The sequence below is a fragment of the Taudactylus pleione genome, unplaced genomic scaffold (genome assembly GCF_031769625.1).
Source record: "Taudactylus pleione unplaced genomic scaffold, aTauple2 ptg000085l, whole genome shotgun sequence".
Lineage (NCBI taxonomy): Eukaryota > Metazoa > Chordata > Amphibia > Anura > Myobatrachidae > Taudactylus > Taudactylus pleione.
Genome location: NW_028284487.1, coordinates 13,006,471 through 13,026,271, shown reverse-complemented (window position 1 = coordinate 13,026,271; position 19,801 = coordinate 13,006,471). Strand labels below are relative to the sequence as shown.

Genomic DNA, 19,801 nt, shown 5'->3' with positions numbered 1-19,801 from the left:
GAAAAGGTGAGGAGCTGTGACCAGTGCTATGTGGATGTAGCCAGATCCAAGTGGGTGTGTACAACAACTACACTGTCAGCCCCAATTTCTCTCTAAATACAGAAAAGTAGTAAAATAACATAGTTTGATGAGAAAACTAAAACTACAATTTTAATACTTATGATTTATGGCCAACCGTACAGTTGATGGTGGGCCTATTTTTATGTGGAGGACTGTAGCTCCATCTACCCCATTGTTATTCTCGCCTTGTGTATTGTTTTCAACTCTATGTAGAAATAACTTTTTATGGCAAACCAGAAAAACCCTCTGCTACCTTTTTGAGTGCTGTAGCAATGGATTTCACATCCCAGATTGTGATTGCGCAAAATGGTGATATGATGATTTTTTAGAGAAAGCTAAAGTACATGGTGATATGGTAAATCATGTAGGAGATTGATAAATTAGATGATATGGGGGAATATTGCTGGTATCAAGTGCAAATAACATAACTATGATAATATAATAGTAGGCACACCCCCATGGCAAAGAAAGGAAGCATTTTTGGTTTATTCTACTGGTGTTTATGATCACTGAATGGTTTCTAGAACGTTTGAGTATTGGTCTAAAATTTATTTCAATTACATTTTTCCAGCAAGCCAAAATGTAGTCGGCAGTATTTGAACACGAGCTGGGAGACCCCAATGGATTTCTAGTCCATCGCCAAAACCACTCGGCCACGAATACATACATATTTCATAAAGTGTCATATTTTTTTACTATTTTTACAATAAATATTAAAACAAGTTCCCACCAATATTTGAACTCGGATCGCTTGATTCAGAGTCCAGAGTGCTTACCATTACACCATGGAACCTATCGACACATTATTCCAGTCTGTATCCGTACACATATAATAAACTGTATACTAACCTGGAGGTGCTTAAAATCTGTGAAATGCTACCAAACTATTTGCATATTGTTAAGGCCAGATTAAGGGCCACATGGGTCAGGGGCTAAAATGTTTCAGGGCCTATACTGAGAAGGGAAGGAGCTGTGACCAGTGCTATGTGGATGTAGCCAGATCCACGTGGGTGTGTACAACGCCTACACTGTCATCCCCAATTTCTCTCTAAATACAGAAAAGTAGAAAAATATCATAGTTTGATGAGAAAACTAAAACTACAATTTTAGTACTTTTGATTTATGGCCATCCGTATAGTTGATGGTGGGCCTATTTTTATGTGTAGGACTGTAGCTCCATCCACCCCATTGTTATTCTCACACTGTCTATTGTTTTCAACTCTATGTATAAATAACTTTTTATGGCAAACCAGAAAGACCCTCTGCTACCTTTTTGAGTGCTGTAGCAATGGATTTCACATCCCAGATTGTGATTGCCCAAAATGGTGAAATTATGATTTTTTAGAGAAAGCTAAAGTAAATGGTGATATGGTAAATCATGTAGGATATTGATAAATTAGATGATATGGGGAAATATTGCTGGTATCAGGTGCAAATAACATAACTATGATAATAGAATAGTAGGCACACCCCCAAGGCAAAGAAAGGAAGCATTTTTCGTTTATTCTACAGGTGTTTATGATCACTGAATGGTTTCTGAAACGTTTGAGTATTGGTTTTAAATTAATTTCAATGACATTTTTCCAGCAAGCCAAAATGTAGTCGGCAGTATTTGAACACGAGCTGGGAGACCCCAATGGATATCTAGTCCATCGCCAAAACCACTCAGCCACGAATACATACATATTTCATAAAGTGTCATTTTTGTTTACTATTTTCACAATAAACATTTAAACATGGTCCCACCGAGATTTGAACTCAGATTGCTGGATTCCGAGTCCAGAGTGCTAACCATTACACCTTGGAATCTATCGACACTTTATGTCAGGCTGTAACCGTACACATATAGTAAACTGTATACTAACCTGGAGGTGCTTAAAATCTTTGAAATGCTACCAAACTATTAGCATATTGTTAAGGCCGGAATAAGGGCCACATGGGTCAGGGGCTAAAATGTTTCAGGGCCTATACTGAAAAGGGGAGGAGCTGTGACCAGTGCTATGTGGATGTAGCCAGATCCAAGTGGGTGTGTACAACAACTACACTGTCAGCCCCAATTTCTCTCTAAATACAGAAAAGTAGAAAAATAACATAGTTTGATGAGAAAACTAAAACTACAATTTTAATACTTATGATTTATGGCCAACCGTACAGTTGATGGTGGGCCTATTTTTATGTGGAGGACTGTAGCTCCATCTACCCCATTGTTATTCTCGCCTTGTGTATTGTTTTCAACTCTATGTAGAAATAACTTTTTATGGCAAACCAGAAAAACCCTCTGCTACCTTTTTGAGTGCTGTAGCAATGGATTTCACATCCCAGATTGTGATTGCGCAAAATGGTGATATGATGATTTTTTAGAGAAAGCTAAAGTACATGGTGATATGGTAAATCATGTAGGAGATTGATAAATTAGATGATATGGGGGAATATTGCTGGTATCAGGTGCAAATAACATAACTATGATAATATAATAGTAGGCACACCCCCATGGCAAAGAAAGGAAGCATTATTGGTTTATTCTACTGGTGTTTATGATCACTGAATGGTTTCTAAAATGTTTGAGTATTGGTCTAAAATTTATTTCAATTACATTTTTCCAGCAAGCCAAAATGTAGTCGGCAGTATTTGAACACGAGCTGGGAGACCCCAATGGATTTCTAGTCCATCGCCAAAACCACTCGGCCACGAATACATACATATTTCATAAAGTGTCATATTTTTTTACTATTTTTACAATAAATATTAAAACAAGTTCCCACCAATATTTGAACTCGGATCGCTTGATTCAGAGTCCAGAGTGCTTACCATTACACCATGGAACCTATCGACACATTATTCCAGTCTGTATCCGTACACATATAATAAACTGTATACTAACCTGGAGGTGCTTAAAATCTTTGAAATGCTAACAAACTATTTGCATATTGTTAAGGCCAGATTAAGGGCCACATGGGTCAGGGGCTAAAATGTTTCAGGGCCTATACTGAGAAGGGAAGGAGCTGTGACCAGTGCTATGTGGATGTAGCCAGATCCAAGTGGGTGTGTACAACGCCTACACTGTCATCCCCAATTTCTCTCTAAATACAGAAAAGTAGAAAAATATCATAGTTTGATGAGAAAACTAAAACTACAATTTTAGTACTTTTGATTTATGGCCATCCGTATAGTTGATGGTGGGCCTATTTTTATGTGTAGGACTGTAGCTCCATCCACCCCATTGTTATTCTCACACTGTCTATTGTTTTCAACTCTATGTATAAATAACTTTTTATGGCAAACCAGAAAAACCCTCTGCTACCTTTTTGAGTGCTGTAGCAATGGATTTCACATCCCAGATTGTGATTGCCCAAAATGGTGAAATTATGATTTTTTAGAGAAAGCTAAAGTAAATGGTGATATGGTAAATCATGTAGGATATTGATAAATTAGATGATATGGGGAAATATTGCTGGTATCAGGTGCAAATAACATAACTATGATAATAGAATAGTAGGCACACCCCCAAGGCAAAGAAAGGAAGCATTTTTCGTTTATTCTACAGGTGTTTATGATCACTGAATGGTTTCTGAAACGTTTGAGTATTGGTTTTAAATTAATTTCAATGACATTTTTCCAGCAAGCCAAAATGTAGTCGGCAGTATTTGAACACGAGCTGGGAGACCCCAATGGATTTCTAGTCCATCGCCAAAACCACTCAGCCACGAATACATACATATTTTATAAAGTGTCATATTTGTTTACTATTTTCACAATAAACATTTAAACATGGTCCCACCGAGATTTGAACTCAGATCGCTGGATTCCGAGTCCAGAGTGCTAACCATTACACCTTGGAATCTATCGACACTTTATGTCAGGCTGTAACCGTACACATATAGTAAACTGTATACTAACCAGGAGGTGCTTAAAATCTTTGAAATGCTACCAAACTATTTGCATATTGTTAAGGCCGGAATAAGGGCCACATGGGTCAGGGGCTAAAATGTTTCAGGGCCTATACTGAAAAGGTGAGGAGCTGTGACCAGTGCTATGTGGATGTAGCCAGATCCAAGTGGGTGTGTACAACAACTACACTGTCAGCCCCAATTTCTCTCTAAATACAGAAAAGTAGAAAAATAACATAGTTTGATGAGAAAACTAAAACTACAATTTTAATACTTATGATTTATGGCCAACCGTACAGTTGATGGTGGGCCTATTTTTATGTGGAGGACTGTAGCTCCATCTACCCCATTGTTATTCTCGCCTTGTGTATTGTTTTCAACTCTATGTAGAAATAACTTTTTATGGCAAACCAGAAAAACCCTCTGCTACCTTTTTGAGTGCTGTAGCAATGGATTTCACATCCCAGATTGTGATTGCGCAAAATGGTGATATGATGATTTTTTAGAGAAAGCTAAAGTACATGGTGATATGGTAAATCATGTAGGAGATTGATAAATTAGATGATATGGGGGAATATTGCTGGTATCAAGTGCAAATAACATAACTATGATAATATAATAGTAGGCACACCCCCATGGCAAAGAAAGGAAGCATGTTTGGTTTATTCTACTGGTGTTTATGATCACTGAATGGTTTCTAGAACGTTTGAGTATTGGTCTAAAATTTATTTCAATTACATTTTTCCAGCAAGCCAAAATGTAGTCGGCAGTATTTGAACACGAGCTGGGAGACCCCAATGGATTTCTAGTCCATCGCCAAAACCACTCGGCCACGAATACATACATATTTCATAAAGTGTCATATTTTTTTACTATTTTTACAATAAATATTAAAACAAGTTCCCACCAATATTTGAACTCAGATCGCTTGATTCAGAGTCCAGAGTGCTAACCATTACACCATGGAACCTATCGACACATTATTCCAGTCTGTATCCGTACACATATAATAAACTGTATACTAACCTGGAGGTGCTTAAAATCTGTGAAATGCTACCAAACTATTTGCATATTGTTAAGGCCAGATTAAGGGCCACATGGGTCAGGGGCTAAAATGTTTCAGGGCCTATACTGAGAAGGGAAGGAGCTGTGACCAGTGCTATGTGGATGTAGCCAGATCCAAGTGGGTGTGTACAACGCCTACACTGTCATCCCCAATTTCTCTCTAAATACAGAAAAGTAGAAAAATATCATAGTTTGATGAGAAAACTAAAACTACAATTTTAGTACTTTTGATTTATGGCCATCCGTATAGTTGATGGTGGGCCTATTTTTATGTGTAGGACTGTAGCTCCATCCACCCCATTGTTATTCTCACACTGTCTATTGTTTTCAACTCTATGTATAAATAACTTTTTATGGCAAACCAGAAAGACCCTCTGCTACCTTTTTGAGTGCTGTAGCAATGGATTTCACATCCCAGATTGTGATTGCCCAAAATGGTGAAATTATGATTTTTTAGAGAAAGCTAAAGTAAATGGTGATATGGTAAATCATGTAGGATATTGATAAATTAGATGATATGGGGAAATATTGCTGGTATCAGGTGCAAATAACATAACTATGATAATAGAATAGTAGGCACACCCCCAAGGCAAAGAAAGGAAGCATTTTTTGTTTATTCTACAGGTGTTTATGATCACTGAATGGTTTCTGAAACGTTTGAGTATTGGTTTTAAATTAATTTCAATGACATTTTTCCAGCAAGCCAAAATGTAGTCGGCAGTATTTGAACACGAGCTGGGAGACCCCAATGGATATCTAGTCCATCGCCAAAACCACTCAGCCACGAATACATACATATTTTATAAAGTGTCATTTTTGTTTACTATTTTCACAATAAACATTTAAACATGGTCCCACCGAGATTTGAACTCAGATCGCTGGATTCCGAGTCCAGAGTGCTAACCATTACACCTTGGAATCTATCGACACTTTATGTCAGGCTGTAACCGTACACATATAGTAAACTGTATACTAACCTGGAGGTGCTTAAAATCTTTGAAATGCTACCAAACTATTTGCATATTGTTAAGGCCGGAATAAGGGCCACATGGGTCAGGGGCTAAAATGTTTCAGGGCCTATACTGAAAAGGGGAGGAGCTGTGACCAGTGCTATGTGGATGTAGCCAGATCCAAGTGGGTGTGTACAACAACTACACTGTCAGCCCCAATTTCTCTCTAAATACAGAAAAGTAGAAAAATAACATAGTTTGATGAGAAAACTAAAACTACAATTTTAATACTTATGATTTATGGCCAACCGTACAGTTGATGGTGGGCCTATTTTTATGTGGAGGACTGTAGCTCCATCTACCCCATTGTTATTCTCGCCTTGTGTATTGTTTTCAACTCTATGTAGAAATAACTTTTTATGGCAAACCAGAAAAACCCTCTGCTACCTTTTTGAGTGCTGTAGCAATGGATTTCACATCCCAGATTGTGATTGCTCAAAATGGTGATATGATGATTTTTTAGAGAAAGCTAAAGTACATGGTGATATGGTAAATCATGTAGGAGATTGATAAATTAGATGATATGGGGGAATATTGCTGGTATCAGGTGCAAATAACATAACTATGATAATATAATAGTAGGCACACCCCCATGGCAAAGAAAGGAAGCATTTTTGGTTTATTCTACTGGTGTTTATGATCACTGAATGGTTTCTAAAACGTTTGAGTATTGGTCTAAAATTTATTTCAATTACATTTTTCCAGCAAGCCAAAATGTAGTCGGCAGTATTTGAACACGAGCTGGGAGACCCCAATGGATTTCTAGTCCATCGCCAAAACCACTCGGCCACGAATACATACATATTTCATAAAGTGTCATATTTTTTTACTATTTTTACAATAAATATTAAAACAAGTTCCCACCAATATTTGAACTCGGATCGCTTGATTCAGAGTCCAGAGTGCTAACCATTACACCATGGAACCTATCGACACATTATTCCAGTCTGTATCCGTACACATATAAGAAACTGTATACTAACCTGGAGGTGCTTAAAATCTTTGAAATGCTACCAAACTATTTGCATATTGTTAAGGCCAGATTAAGGGCCACATGGGTCAGGGGCTAAAATGTTTCAGGGCCTATACTGAGAAGGGAAGGAGCTGTGACCAGTGCTATGTGGATGTAGCCAGATCCAAGTGGGTGTGTACAACGCCTACACTGTCATCCCCAATTTCTCTCTAAATACAGAAAAGTAGAAAAATATCATAGTTTGATGAGAAAACTAAAACTACAATTTTAGTACTTTTGATTTATGGCCATCCGTATAGTTGATGGTGGGCCTATTTTTATGTGGAGGACTGTAGCTCCATCCACCCCATTGTTATTCTCACACTGTCTATTTTTTTCAACTCTATGTATAAATAACTTTTTATGGCAAACCAGATAAACCCTCTGCTACCTTTTTGAGTGCTGTAGCAATGGATTTCACATCCCAGATTGTGATTGCCCAAAATGGTGAAATTATGATTTTTTAGAGAAAGCTAAAGTAAATGGTGATATGGTAAATCATGTAGGATATTGATAAATTAGATGATATGGGGAAATATTGCTGGTATCAGGTGCAAATAACATAACTATGATAATAGAATAGTAGGCACACCCCCAAGGCAAAGAAAGGAAGCATTTTTGGTTTATTCTACAGGTGTTTATGATCACTGAATGGTTTCTGAAACGTTTGAGTATTGGTTTTAAATTAATTTCAATGACATTTTTCCAGCAAGCCAAAATGTAGTCGGCAGTATTTGAACACGAGCTGGGAGACCCCAATGGATTTCTAGTCCATCGCCAAAACCACTCAGCCACGAATACATACATATTTTATAAAGTGTCATATTTGTTTACTATTTTCACAATAAACATTTAAACATGGTCCCACCGAGATTTGAACTCAGATCGCTGGATTCCGAGTCCAGAGTGCTAACCATTACACCTTGGAATCTATCGACACTTTATGTCAGGATGTAACCGTACACATAGAGTAAACTGTATACTAACCTGGAGGTGCTTAAAATCTTTGAAATGCTACCAAACTATTTGCATATTGTTAAGGCCGGAATAAGGGCCACATGGGTCAGGGGCTAAAATGTTTCAGGGCCTATACTGAAAAGGGGAGGAGCTGTGACCAGTGCTATGTGGATGTAGACAGATCCAAGTGGGTGTGTACAACAACTACACTGTCAGCCCCAATTTCTCTCTAAATACAGAAAAGTAGAAAAATAACATAGTTTGATGAGAAAACTAAAACTACAATTTTAATACTTATGATTTATGGCCAACCGTACAGTTGATGGTGGGCCTATTTTTATGTGGAGGACTGTAGCTCCATCTACCCCATTGTTATTCTCACACTGTCTATTGTTTTCAACTCTATGTATAAATAACTTTTTATGGCAAACCAGAAAAACCCTCTGCTACCTTTTTGAGTGCTGTAGCAATGGATTTCACATCCCAAATTGTGATTGCCCAAAATGGTGAAATTATGATTTTTTAGAGAAAGCTAAAGTAAATGGTGATATGGTAAATCATGTAGGATATTGATAAATTAGATGATATGGGGAAATATTGCTGGTATCAGGTGCAAATAACATAACTATGATAATAGAATAGTAGGCACACCCCCAAGGCAAAGAAAGGAAGCATTTTTCGTTTATTCTACAGGTGTTTATGATCACTGAATGGTTTCTGAAACGTTTGAGTATTGGTTTTAAATTAATTTCAATGACATTTTTCCAGCAAGCCAAAATGTAGTCGGCAGTATTTGAACACGAGCTGGGAGACCCCAATGGATTTCTAGTCCATCGCCAAAACCACTCAGCCACGAATACATACATATTTTATAAAGTGTCATATTTGTTTACTATTTTCACAATAAACATTTAAACATGGTCCCACCGAGATTTGAACTCAGATCGCTGGATTCCGAGTCCAGAGTGCTAACCATTACACCTTGGAATCTATCGACACTTTATGTCAGGCTGTAACCGTACACATATAGTAAACTGTATACTAACCTGGAGGTGCTTAAAATCTTTGAAATGCTACCAAACTATTAGCATATTGTTAAGGCCGGAATAAGGGCCACATGGGTCAGGGGCTAAAATGTTTCAGGGCCTATACTGAAAAGGGGAGGAGCTGTGACCAGTGCTATGTGGATGTAGCCAGATCCAAGTGGGTGTGTACAACGCCTACACTGTCAGCCCCAATTTCTCTCTAAATACAGAAAAGTAGAAAAATAACATAGTTTGATGAGAAAACTAAAACTACAATTTTAATACTTATGATTTATGGCCAACCGTACAGTTGATGGTGGGCCTATTTTTATGTGGAGGACTGTAGCTCCATCTACCCCATTGTTAATCTCGCCTTGTGTATTGTTTTCAACTCTATGTAGAAATAACTTTTTATGGCAAACCAGAAAAACCCTCTGCTACCTTTTTGAGTGCTGTAGCAATGGATTTCACATCCCAGATTGTGATTGCGCAAAATGGTGATATGATGATTTTTTTAGAGAAAGCTAAAGTACATGGTGATATGGTAAATCATGTAGGAGATTGATAAATTAGATGATATGGGGGAATATTGCTGGTATCAGGTGCAAATAACATAACTATGATAATATAATAGTAGGCACACCCCCATGGCAAAGAAAGGAAGCATTTTTGGTTTATTCTACAGGTGTTTATGATCACTGAATGGTTTCTAAAACGTTTGAGTATTGGTCTAAAATTTATTTCAATTACATTTTTCCAGCAAGCCAAAATGTAGTCGGCAGTATTTGAACACGAGCTGGGAGACCCCAATGGATTTCTAGTCCATCGCCAAAACCACTCGGCCACGAATACATACATATTTCATAAAGTGTCATATTTTTTTACTATTTTTACAATAAATATTAAAACAAGTTCCCACCAATATTTGAACTCGGATCGCTTGATTCAGAGTCCAGAGTGCTAACCATTACACCATAGAACCTATCGACACATTAAGTCAGGCTATAACCGTACACATATAATAAACTGTATACTAACCTGGAGGTGCTTCAAATCTTTGAAATGCTACCAAACTATTTGCAAATTTTTTAAGCCGGATTAAAGGCCACATGGGTCAGGGGCTAAAACATTTCAGGGCCTATACTGAGAAAGGGAGGAGCTGTGACCAGTGCTTTGTGGATGTAGCCAGATCCAAGTGGGTGTGTACAACGCCTACACTGTCATTCCCAATTTCTCTCTAAATACAGAAAAGTAGAAAAATATCATAGATTGATGAGAAAACTAAAACTACAATTTTAATACTTATGATTTATGGCCAACCGTACAGTTGATGGTGGGCCTATTTTTATGTGGAGGACTGTAGCTCCATCTACCCCATTGTTATTCTCGCCCTGTGTATTGTTTTCAACTATATGTATAAATAACTTTTTATGGCAAACCAGAAAAACCCTCTGCTACCTTTTTGAGTGCTGTAGCAATGGATTTCACATCCCAGATTGTGATTGCCCAAAATGGTGATATGATGATTTTTTAGAGAAAGCTAAAGTACATGGTGATAAGGTAAATCATGTAGGAGTTTGATAAATTAGATGATATGGGGGAATATTGCTGGTATCAGGTGCAAATTGCATAACTGTGATAATAGAATAGTAGGCACACCCCCATGGCAAAGAAAGGTAGCATTTTTGGTTTATTCTACAGGTGTTTATGATCAGTCAATGGTTTCTAAAACGTTTGAGTATTGTTTTAAAATTTATTTCAATTACATTTTTCCAGCAAGCAAAAATGTAGTTGGCAGTATTTGAAGAAGCGCTGGGAAACCCCTATGGATTTCTAGTCCATCGCCAAAACAACTCGGCCACGAATACATACAAATTATATAAAGCATCATATTTGTTTACTATTTTCACAATAAACATTGTCCCACCGATATTTGAACTCGGATCGCTGGATTCAGAGTCCAGAGTGCTAACCATTACACCATAGAACCTATCGACACATTAAGTCAGGCTATAACCATACACATATAATAAACTGTATACTAACCTGGAGGTGCTTCAAATCTTTGAAATTCTACCAAACTATTTGCAAATTTTTTAAGCCGGATTAAGGGCCACATGGGTCAGGGGCTAAAATATTTCAGGGCCTATACTGAAAAGGGGAGGAGCTGTGACAAGTGCTATGTGGATGTAGCCAGATCCAAGTGGGTGTGTACAACAACTACACTGTCATCCCCAATTTCTCTCTAAATACAGAAAAGTAGAAAAATAACATAGTTTGATGAGAAAACTAAAACTACAATTTTAATACTTATGATTTATGGCCAACCGTACAGTTGATGGTGGGCCTATTTTTATGTGGAGGACTGTAGCTCCATCTACCCCATTGTTATTCTCGCCCTGTGTATTGTTTTCAACTCTATTTAGAAATATTTTTTCATGGCAAACCAGAAAAACCCTCTGCTACCTTTTTGAGTGCTGTAGCAATGGATTTCACATCCCAGATTGTGATTGCCCAAAATGGTGATATGATGATTTTTTAGAGAAAGCTAAAGTACATGGTGATATGGTAAATCATGTAGGAGATTGATAAATTAGATGATATGGGGGAATATTGCTGGTATCAAGTGCAAATAACATAACTATGATAATAGAATAGTAGGCATAATAGAATATGGATTTCTAGTCCATCGCCAAAACCACTCGGCCACGAATACATACAAATTTTATAAAGCGTCATATTTGTTTACTATTTTTACAATAAATATTTAAACAAGGTCCCACTGAGATTTGAACTCGGATCACTGGATTCAGAGTCCAGAGCGCTAACCATTACACCATGGAACCTATTGACACTTTATGCCGGGCTGTAACAGTACACTTATAATAAACTGTGTACTAACCTGGAGGTGCTTAAAATTTTTGAAATGCTACCAAACTATTTGCATATTGTTAAGGCCGGATTAAGGGACACATGGGTCAGGGGCTAAAATGTTTCAGGGCATATACTGAGAAGGGGAGGAGCTGTGACCAGTGCTATGTGGATGTAGCCAGATCCAAGTGGGTGTGTACAACGCCTACATTGTCATCCCCAATTTCTCTCTAAATACAGAAAAGTTGAAAAATAACATAGTTTGATGAGAAAACTAAAACTACAATTTTAGTACTTATGATTTATGGCCATCCGTACAGTTGATGGTGGGCCTATTTTTATGTGGAGGACTGTAGCTCCATCCTCCCCATTGTTATTCTCTCCCTGTGTATTGTTTTCAACTCTATGTATAAATAACTTTTTATGGCAAACCAGAAAAACCCTCTGCTACCTTTTTGAGTGCTGTAGCAATGGATTTCACATCCCAGATTGTGATTGCCCAAAATGGTGATATGATGATTTTTTAGAGAAAGCTAAAGTAAATGGTGATATGGTAAATCATGTAGGATATTGATAAATTAGATGATATGGGGGAATATTGCTGGTATCAGGTGCAAATAACATAACTATGATAATAAAATAGTAGGCACACCCCCATGGCAAAGAAAGGAAGCATTTTTGGTTTATTCTACAGGTGTTTATGAGCACTCAATGGTTTCTAAAACGTTTGAATATTGGTTTAAAATTTATTTCAATGACCTTTTTCCAGCAAGCCAAAATGTAGTCGGCAGTATTTGAATACGAGCTGGGAGACCCCAATGGATTTCTAGTCCATCGCCAAGACCACTCGGCCACGAATACATACATATTTCATAAAGTGTCATATTTGTTTACTATTTTTACAATAAATATTTAAAAAGGTCCCACCGAGATTTGAACTCAGATCGCTGGAAGCAGAATCCAGAGTGATAACCATTACACCATGGAACCTATCAACACATTAAGTCAGGCTATAACCCTACACATATAATAAACTGTATACTAACCTGGAGGTGCATAAAATCTTTGAAATGCTACCAAACTATTTGCATACTGTTAAGGCCAGATTAAGGGCCACATGGGTCAGGGGCTAAAATGTTTCAGGGCCTATACTGAGAAGGGAAGGAGCTGTGACCAGTGCTATGTGGATGTAGCCAGATCCAAGTGGGTGTGTACAACGCCTACACTGTCATCCCCAATTTCTCTCTAAATACAGAAAAGTAGAAAAATAACATAGTTTGATGAGAAAACTAAAACTACAATTTTAGTACTTATGATTTATGGCCAACCGTACAGTTGATGGTGGGCCTATTTTTATGTGGAGGACTGTAGCTCCATCCACCCCATTGTTATTCTCTCCCTGAGTATTGTTTTCAACTCTATGTATAAATAACTTTTTATTGCAAACCAGAAAAACCCTCTGCTACCTTTTTGAGTGCTGTAGCAATGGATTTCACATCCCAGATTGTGATTGCCCAAAATGGTGATATGATGATTTTTTAGAGAAAGCTAAAGTAAATGGTGATATGGTAAATCATGTAGGAGATTGATAAATTAGATGATATGGGGGAATATTGCTGGTATCAGGTGCAAATAACATAACTGTGATAATAAAATAGTAGGCACACCCCCATGGCAAAGAAAGGAAGCATTTTTGGTTTATTCTACAGGTGTTTATGATCACTCAATGGTTTCTAAATCGTTTGAATATTGTTTAAAATTTATTTCAATTACATTTTTCCAGCAAGCCAAAATGTAGTCGGCAGTGTTTGAACATGAGCTGGGTGACCCCAATGGATTTCTAGTCCATCGCCAAGACCACTCGGCCACGAATACATTCATATTTCATAAAGTGTCATATTTGTTTACTAATTTTACAATAAATATTTAAACTAGGTCCCACCAAGATTTGAACTCAGATCGCTGGATTCAGAGTCCAGAGTGCTAACCATTTCACCATGGAACCTATCGACACATTAAGTCTGGCTATAACCGTACACATATAATAAACTGTATACTAACCTGGAGGTGCTTAAAATCTTTGAAATGCTACCAAACTATTTGCATATTGTTAAGGCAAGATTAAGGGCCACATGGGTCAGGGGCTAAAATGTTTCAGGGCCTATACTGAGAAGGGGAGGAGCTGTGACCAGTGCTATGTGGATGTAGCCAGATCCAAGTGGGTGTGTACAACGCCTACACTGTCATCCCCAATTTCTCTCTAAATACAGAAAAGTAGAAAAATAACATAGTTTGATGAGAAAACTAAAACTACAATTTTAATACTTATGATTTATGGCCAACCGTACAGTTGATGGTGGGCCTATTTTTATGTGGAGGACTGTAGCTCCATCTACCCCATTGTTATTCTCGCCCTGTGTATTGTTTTCAACTCTATGTATAAATAACTTTTTATTGCAAACCAGAAAAACCCTCTGCTACCTTTTTGAGTGCTGTAGCAATGGATTTCACATCCCAGATTGTGATTGCCCAAAATGGTGATATGATGATTTTTTAGAGAAAGCTAAAGTACATGGTGATATGGTAAATCATGTAGGAGATTGATAAATTAGATGATATGGGGGAATATTGCTGGTATCAGGTGCAAATAACATAACTATGATAATAGAATAGTAGGCACACCCCCATGGCAAAGAAAGGAAGCATTTTTGGTTTATTCTATAGGTGTTTATGATCACTGAATGGTTTCTAAAACGTTTGAGTTTTGGTTTAAAATTTATTTCAATTACATTTTTCCAGCAAGCCAAAATGAAGTCGGCAGTGTTTGAACAAGAGCTGGGTGACCCCAATGGATTTCTAGTCCATCGCCAAGACCACTCGGCCACGAATACATACATATTTCATAAAGTGTCATATTTGTTTACTATTTTTACAATAAATATTTAAACAAGGTCCCACCAAGATTTGAACTCAGATCGCTGGATGCAGAATCCAGAGTGATAACCATTACACCATGGAACCTATCAACACATTAAGTCAGGCTATAACCCTACACATATAATAAACTGTATACTAACCTGGAGGTGCATAAAATCTTTGAAATGCTACCAAACTATTTGCATACTGTTAAGGCCAGATTAAGGGCCACATGGGTCAGGGGCTAAAATGTTTCAGGGCCTATACTGAGAAGGGAAGGAGCTGTGACCAGTGCTATGTGGATGTAGCCAGATCCAAGTGGGTGTGTACAACGCCTACACTGTCATCCCCAATTTCTCTCTAAATACAGAAAAGTAGAAAAATAACATAGTTTGATGAGAAAACTAAAACTACAATTTTAGTACTTATGATTTATGGCCAACCGTACAGTTGATGGTGGGCCTATTTTTATGTGGAGGACTGTAGCTCCATCCACCCCATTGTTATTCTCTCCCTGAGTATTGTTTTCAACTCTATGTATAAATAACTTTTTATTGCAAACCAGAAAAACCCTCTGCTACCTTTTTGAGTGCTGTAGCAATGGATTTCACATCCCAGATTGTGATTGCCCAAAATGGTGATATGATGATTTTTTAGAGAAAGCTAAAGTAAATGGTGATATGGTAAATCATGTAGGAGATTGATAAATTAGATGATATGGGGGAATATTGCTGGTATCAGGTGCAAATAACATAACTGTGATAATAAAATAGTAGGCACACCCCCATGGCAAAGAAAGGAAGCATTTTTGGTTTATTCTACAGGTGTTTATGATCACTCAATGGTTTCTAAATCGTTTGAATATTGTTTAAAATTTATTTCAATTACATTTTTCCAGCAAGCCAAAATGTAGTCGGCAGTGTTTGAACATGAGCTGGGTGACCCCAATGGATTTCTAGTCCATCGCCAAGACCACTCGGCCACGAATACATTCATATTTCATAAAGTGTCATATTTGTTTACTATTTTTACAATAAATATTTAAACAAGGTCCCACCGAGATTTGAAATCAGATCGCTGGATTCAGAGTCCAGAGTGCTAACCTTTACACCATGGAACCTATCGACACGATATGCCAGTCTGTAACCGTACACATATAATAAACTGTATACTAACCTGGAGGTGCTTAAAATCTTCGAAATGCTACCAAACTATTTGCATATTGTTAAGGCCAGATTAAGGGCCACATCGGTCAGGGGCTAAAATGTTTCAGGGCCTATACTGAGAAGGGGAGGAGCTGTGACCAGTGCTATGTGGATGTAGCCAGATCCAAGTGGGTGTGTACAACGCCTACACTGTCATCCCCAATTTCTCTCTAAATACAGAAAAGTAGAAAAATAATATAGTTTGATGAGAAAACTAAAACTACAATTTAAGTACTTATGATTTATGGCCAACCGTACAGTTGATGGTGGGCCTTTTTTTGTGTGGAGGACTGTAGCTCCATCCACCCCATTGTTATTCTCGCCCTGTCTATCGTTTTCAACTCTATGTATAAATAGCTGTTTATGGCAAACCAGGAAAACCCTCTGCTACCTTTTTGAGTGCTGTAGCAATGGATTTCACATCCCAGATTGTGATTGCCCAAAATGGTGATATGATAATTTTTTAGAGAAAGCTAAAGTACATGGTGATAAGGTAAATCATGTAGGAGATTGATAAATTAGATGGTATGGGGGAATATTGCTGGTATCAGCTGCAAATAACATAACTATGATAATAGAATAGTAGGCACACCCCCATGGCAAAGAAAGGAAGCATTTTTGGTTTATTCTACAGGTGTTTATGATCACTGAATGGTTTCTAAAACGTTTGAGTTTTGGTTTAAAATTTATTTCAATGACATTTTTCCAGCAAGCCAAAATGTAGTCGGCAGTATTTGAACACGAGCTGGGAGACCCCAACAAATTTCTAGTCCATCACCAAACCACTCGGCCACGAATACATACATATTTTATAAAGCGTCATATTTGTTTACTATTTTTACAATAAATATTTAAACAAGGTCCCACCAAGATTTGAACTCGGATCACTAGATTCAGAGTCCAGAATGCTAACCATTACACCATGGAACCTATTGACACTTTACGCCGGGCTGTAACAGTACACATATAATAAACTGTGTACTAACCTTGAGGTGCTTAAAATTTTTGAAATGCTACCAAACTATTTGCAAATTGTTAAGGCCGGATTAAGGGCCACATGGGTCAGGGGCTAAAATGTTTCAGGGCATATACTGAGAAGGGGAGGAGCTGTGACCAGTGCTATGTGGATGTAGCCATATCCAAGTGGGTGTGTACAACGCCTACACTGTTATCCCCAATTTCTCTCTAAATACAGAAAAGTAGAAAAATAACATAGTTTGATGAGAAAACTAAAACTACAATTTTAGTACTTATGATTTATGGCCATCCGTACAGTTGATGGTGGGCCTATTTTTATGTGGAGGACTGTAGCTCCATCCACCCCATTGTTATTCTCTCCCTGTGTATTGTTTTCAACTCTAAGTATAAATAACTTTTTATTGCAAACCAGAAAAACCCTCTGCTACCTTTTTGAGTGCTGTAGCAATGGATTTCACATCCCAGATTGTGATTGCCCAAAATGGTGATATGATGATTTTTTAGAGAAAGCTAAAGTAAATGGTGATATGGTAAATCATGTAGGAGATTGATAAATTAGATGATATGGGGGAATATTGCTGGTATCAGGTGCAAATAACATAACTATGATAATAAAATAGTAGGCACACCCCCATGGCAAAGAAAGGAAGCATTTTTGGTTTATTCTACAGGTGTTTATGATCACTCAATGGTTTCTAAAATGTTTGAATATTGGTTTAAAATTTATTTCAATGACATTTTTCCAGCAAGCCAAAATGTAGTCGGCAGTATTTGAATACGAGCTGGGAGACCCCAATGAATTTCTAGTCCATCGCCAAAACCACTCGGCCATGAATACATACATATTTTATAAAGTGTCATATTTGTTTACTATTTTTACAATAAATATTTAAACTAGGTCCCACCAAGATTTGAACTCAGATCGCTGGATTCAGAGTCCAGAGTGCAAACCATTACACCATGGAACCTATCAACACATTAAATCTGGCTATAACCGTACACATATAATAAACTGTATACTAACCTGGAGGTGCTTAAAATCTTTGAAATGCTACCAAACTATTTGCATATTGTTAAGGCAAGATTAAGGGCCACATGGGTCAGGGGCTAAAATGTTTCAGGGCCTATACTGAGAAGGGGAGGAGCTGTGACCAGTGCTATGTGGATGTAGCCAGATCCAAGTGGGTGTGTACAACGCCTACACTGTCATCCCCAATTTCTCTCTAAATACAGAAAAGTAGAAAAATAACATAGTTTGATGAGAAAACTAAAACTACAATTTTAATACTTATGATTTATGGCCAACCGTACAGTTGATGGTGGGCCTATTTTTATGTGGAGGACTGTAGCTCCATCCACCCCATTGTTATTCTCGCCCTGTGTATTGTTTTCAACTCTATGTATAAATAACTTTTTATTGCAAACCAGAAAAACCCTCTGCTACCTTTTGGAGTGCTGTAGCAATGGATTTCACATCCCAGATTGTGATTGCCCAAAATGATGATATGATGATTTTTTAGAGAAAGCTAAAGTACATGGTGATATGGTAAATCATGTAGGAGATTGATAAATTAGATGATATGGGGGAATATTGCTGGTATCAGGTGCAAATAACATAACTATGATAATAGAATAGTAGGCACACCCCCATGGCAAAGAAAGGAAGCATTTTTGGTTTATTCTATAGGTGTTTATGATCACTGAATGGTTTCTAAAACGTTTGAGTTTTGGTTTAAAATTTATTTCAATTACATTTTTCCAGCAAGCCAAAATGAAGTCGGCAGTGTTTGAACAAGAGCTGGGTGACTCCAATGGATTTCTAGTCCATCGCCAAGACCACTCGGCCACGAATACATACATATTTCATAAAGTGTCATATTTGTTTACTATTTTTACAATAAATATTTAAACAAGGTCCCACCAAGATTTGAACTCAGATCGCTGGATGGAGAATCCAGAGTGATAACCATTACACCATGGAACCTATCAACACATTAAGTCAGGCTATAACCCTACACATATAATAAACTGTATACTAACCTGGAGGTGCATAAAATCTTTGAAATGCTACCAAACTATTTGCATACTGTTAAGGCCAGATTAAGGGCCACATGGGTCAGGGGCTAAAATGTTTCAGGGCCTATACTGAGAAGGGAAGGAGCTGTGACCAGTGCTATGTGGATGTAGCCAGATCCAAGTGGGTGTGTACAACGCCTACACTGTCATCCCCAATTTCTCTCTAAATACAGAAAAGTAGAAAAATAACATAGTTTGATGAGAAAACTAAAACTACAATTTTAGTACTTATGATTTATGGCCAACCGTACAGTTGATGGTGGGCCTATTTTTATGTGGAGGACTGTAGCTCCATCCACCCCATTGTTATTCTCTCCCTGAGTATTGTTTTCAACTCTATGTATAAATAACTTTTTATTGCAAACCAGAAAAACCCTCTGCTACCTTTTTGAGTGCTGTAGCAATGGATTTCACATCCCAGATTGTGATTGCCCAAAATGGTGATATGATGATTTTTTAGAGAAAGCTAAAGTAAATGGTGATATGGTAAATCATGTAGGAGATTGATAAATTAGATGATATGGGGGAATATTGCTGGTATCAGGTGCAAATAACATAACTGTGATAATAAAATAGTAGGCACACCCCCATGGCAAAGAAAGGAAGCATTTTTGGTTTATTCTACAGGTGTTTATGATCACTCAATGGTTTCTAAATCGTTTGAATATTGTTTAAAATTTATTTCAATTACATTTTTACAGCAAGCCAAAATGTAGTCGGCAGTATTTGAATACGAGCT

At 37.4% G+C, this 19,801-nt stretch overlaps 4 non-coding genes across 4 annotated transcripts; all 4 read right to left on the bottom strand.

Moving 5' to 3' along the window:
• Positions 1–11,790: 11,790 nt before the first annotated feature.
• Positions 11,791–11,862, bottom strand: TRNAQ-CUG (transfer RNA glutamine (anticodon CUG)). The gene has a single exon. It is a non-coding gene; the product is annotated as a tRNA-Gln (tRNA).
• Positions 11,863–12,805: 943 nt separating this feature from the next.
• TRNAQ-CUG (transfer RNA glutamine (anticodon CUG)) lies at positions 12,806–12,877 on the bottom strand. The gene has a single exon. It is a non-coding gene; the product is annotated as a tRNA-Gln (tRNA).
• A 3,989-nt stretch (positions 12,878–16,866) lies between these two features.
• Positions 16,867–16,938, bottom strand: TRNAQ-CUG (transfer RNA glutamine (anticodon CUG)). The gene has a single exon. It is a non-coding gene; the product is annotated as a tRNA-Gln (tRNA).
• A 944-nt stretch (positions 16,939–17,882) lies between these two features.
• Positions 17,883–17,954, bottom strand: TRNAQ-CUG (transfer RNA glutamine (anticodon CUG)). The gene has a single exon. It is a non-coding gene; the product is annotated as a tRNA-Gln (tRNA).
• Positions 17,955–19,801: the final 1,847 nt, after the last annotated feature.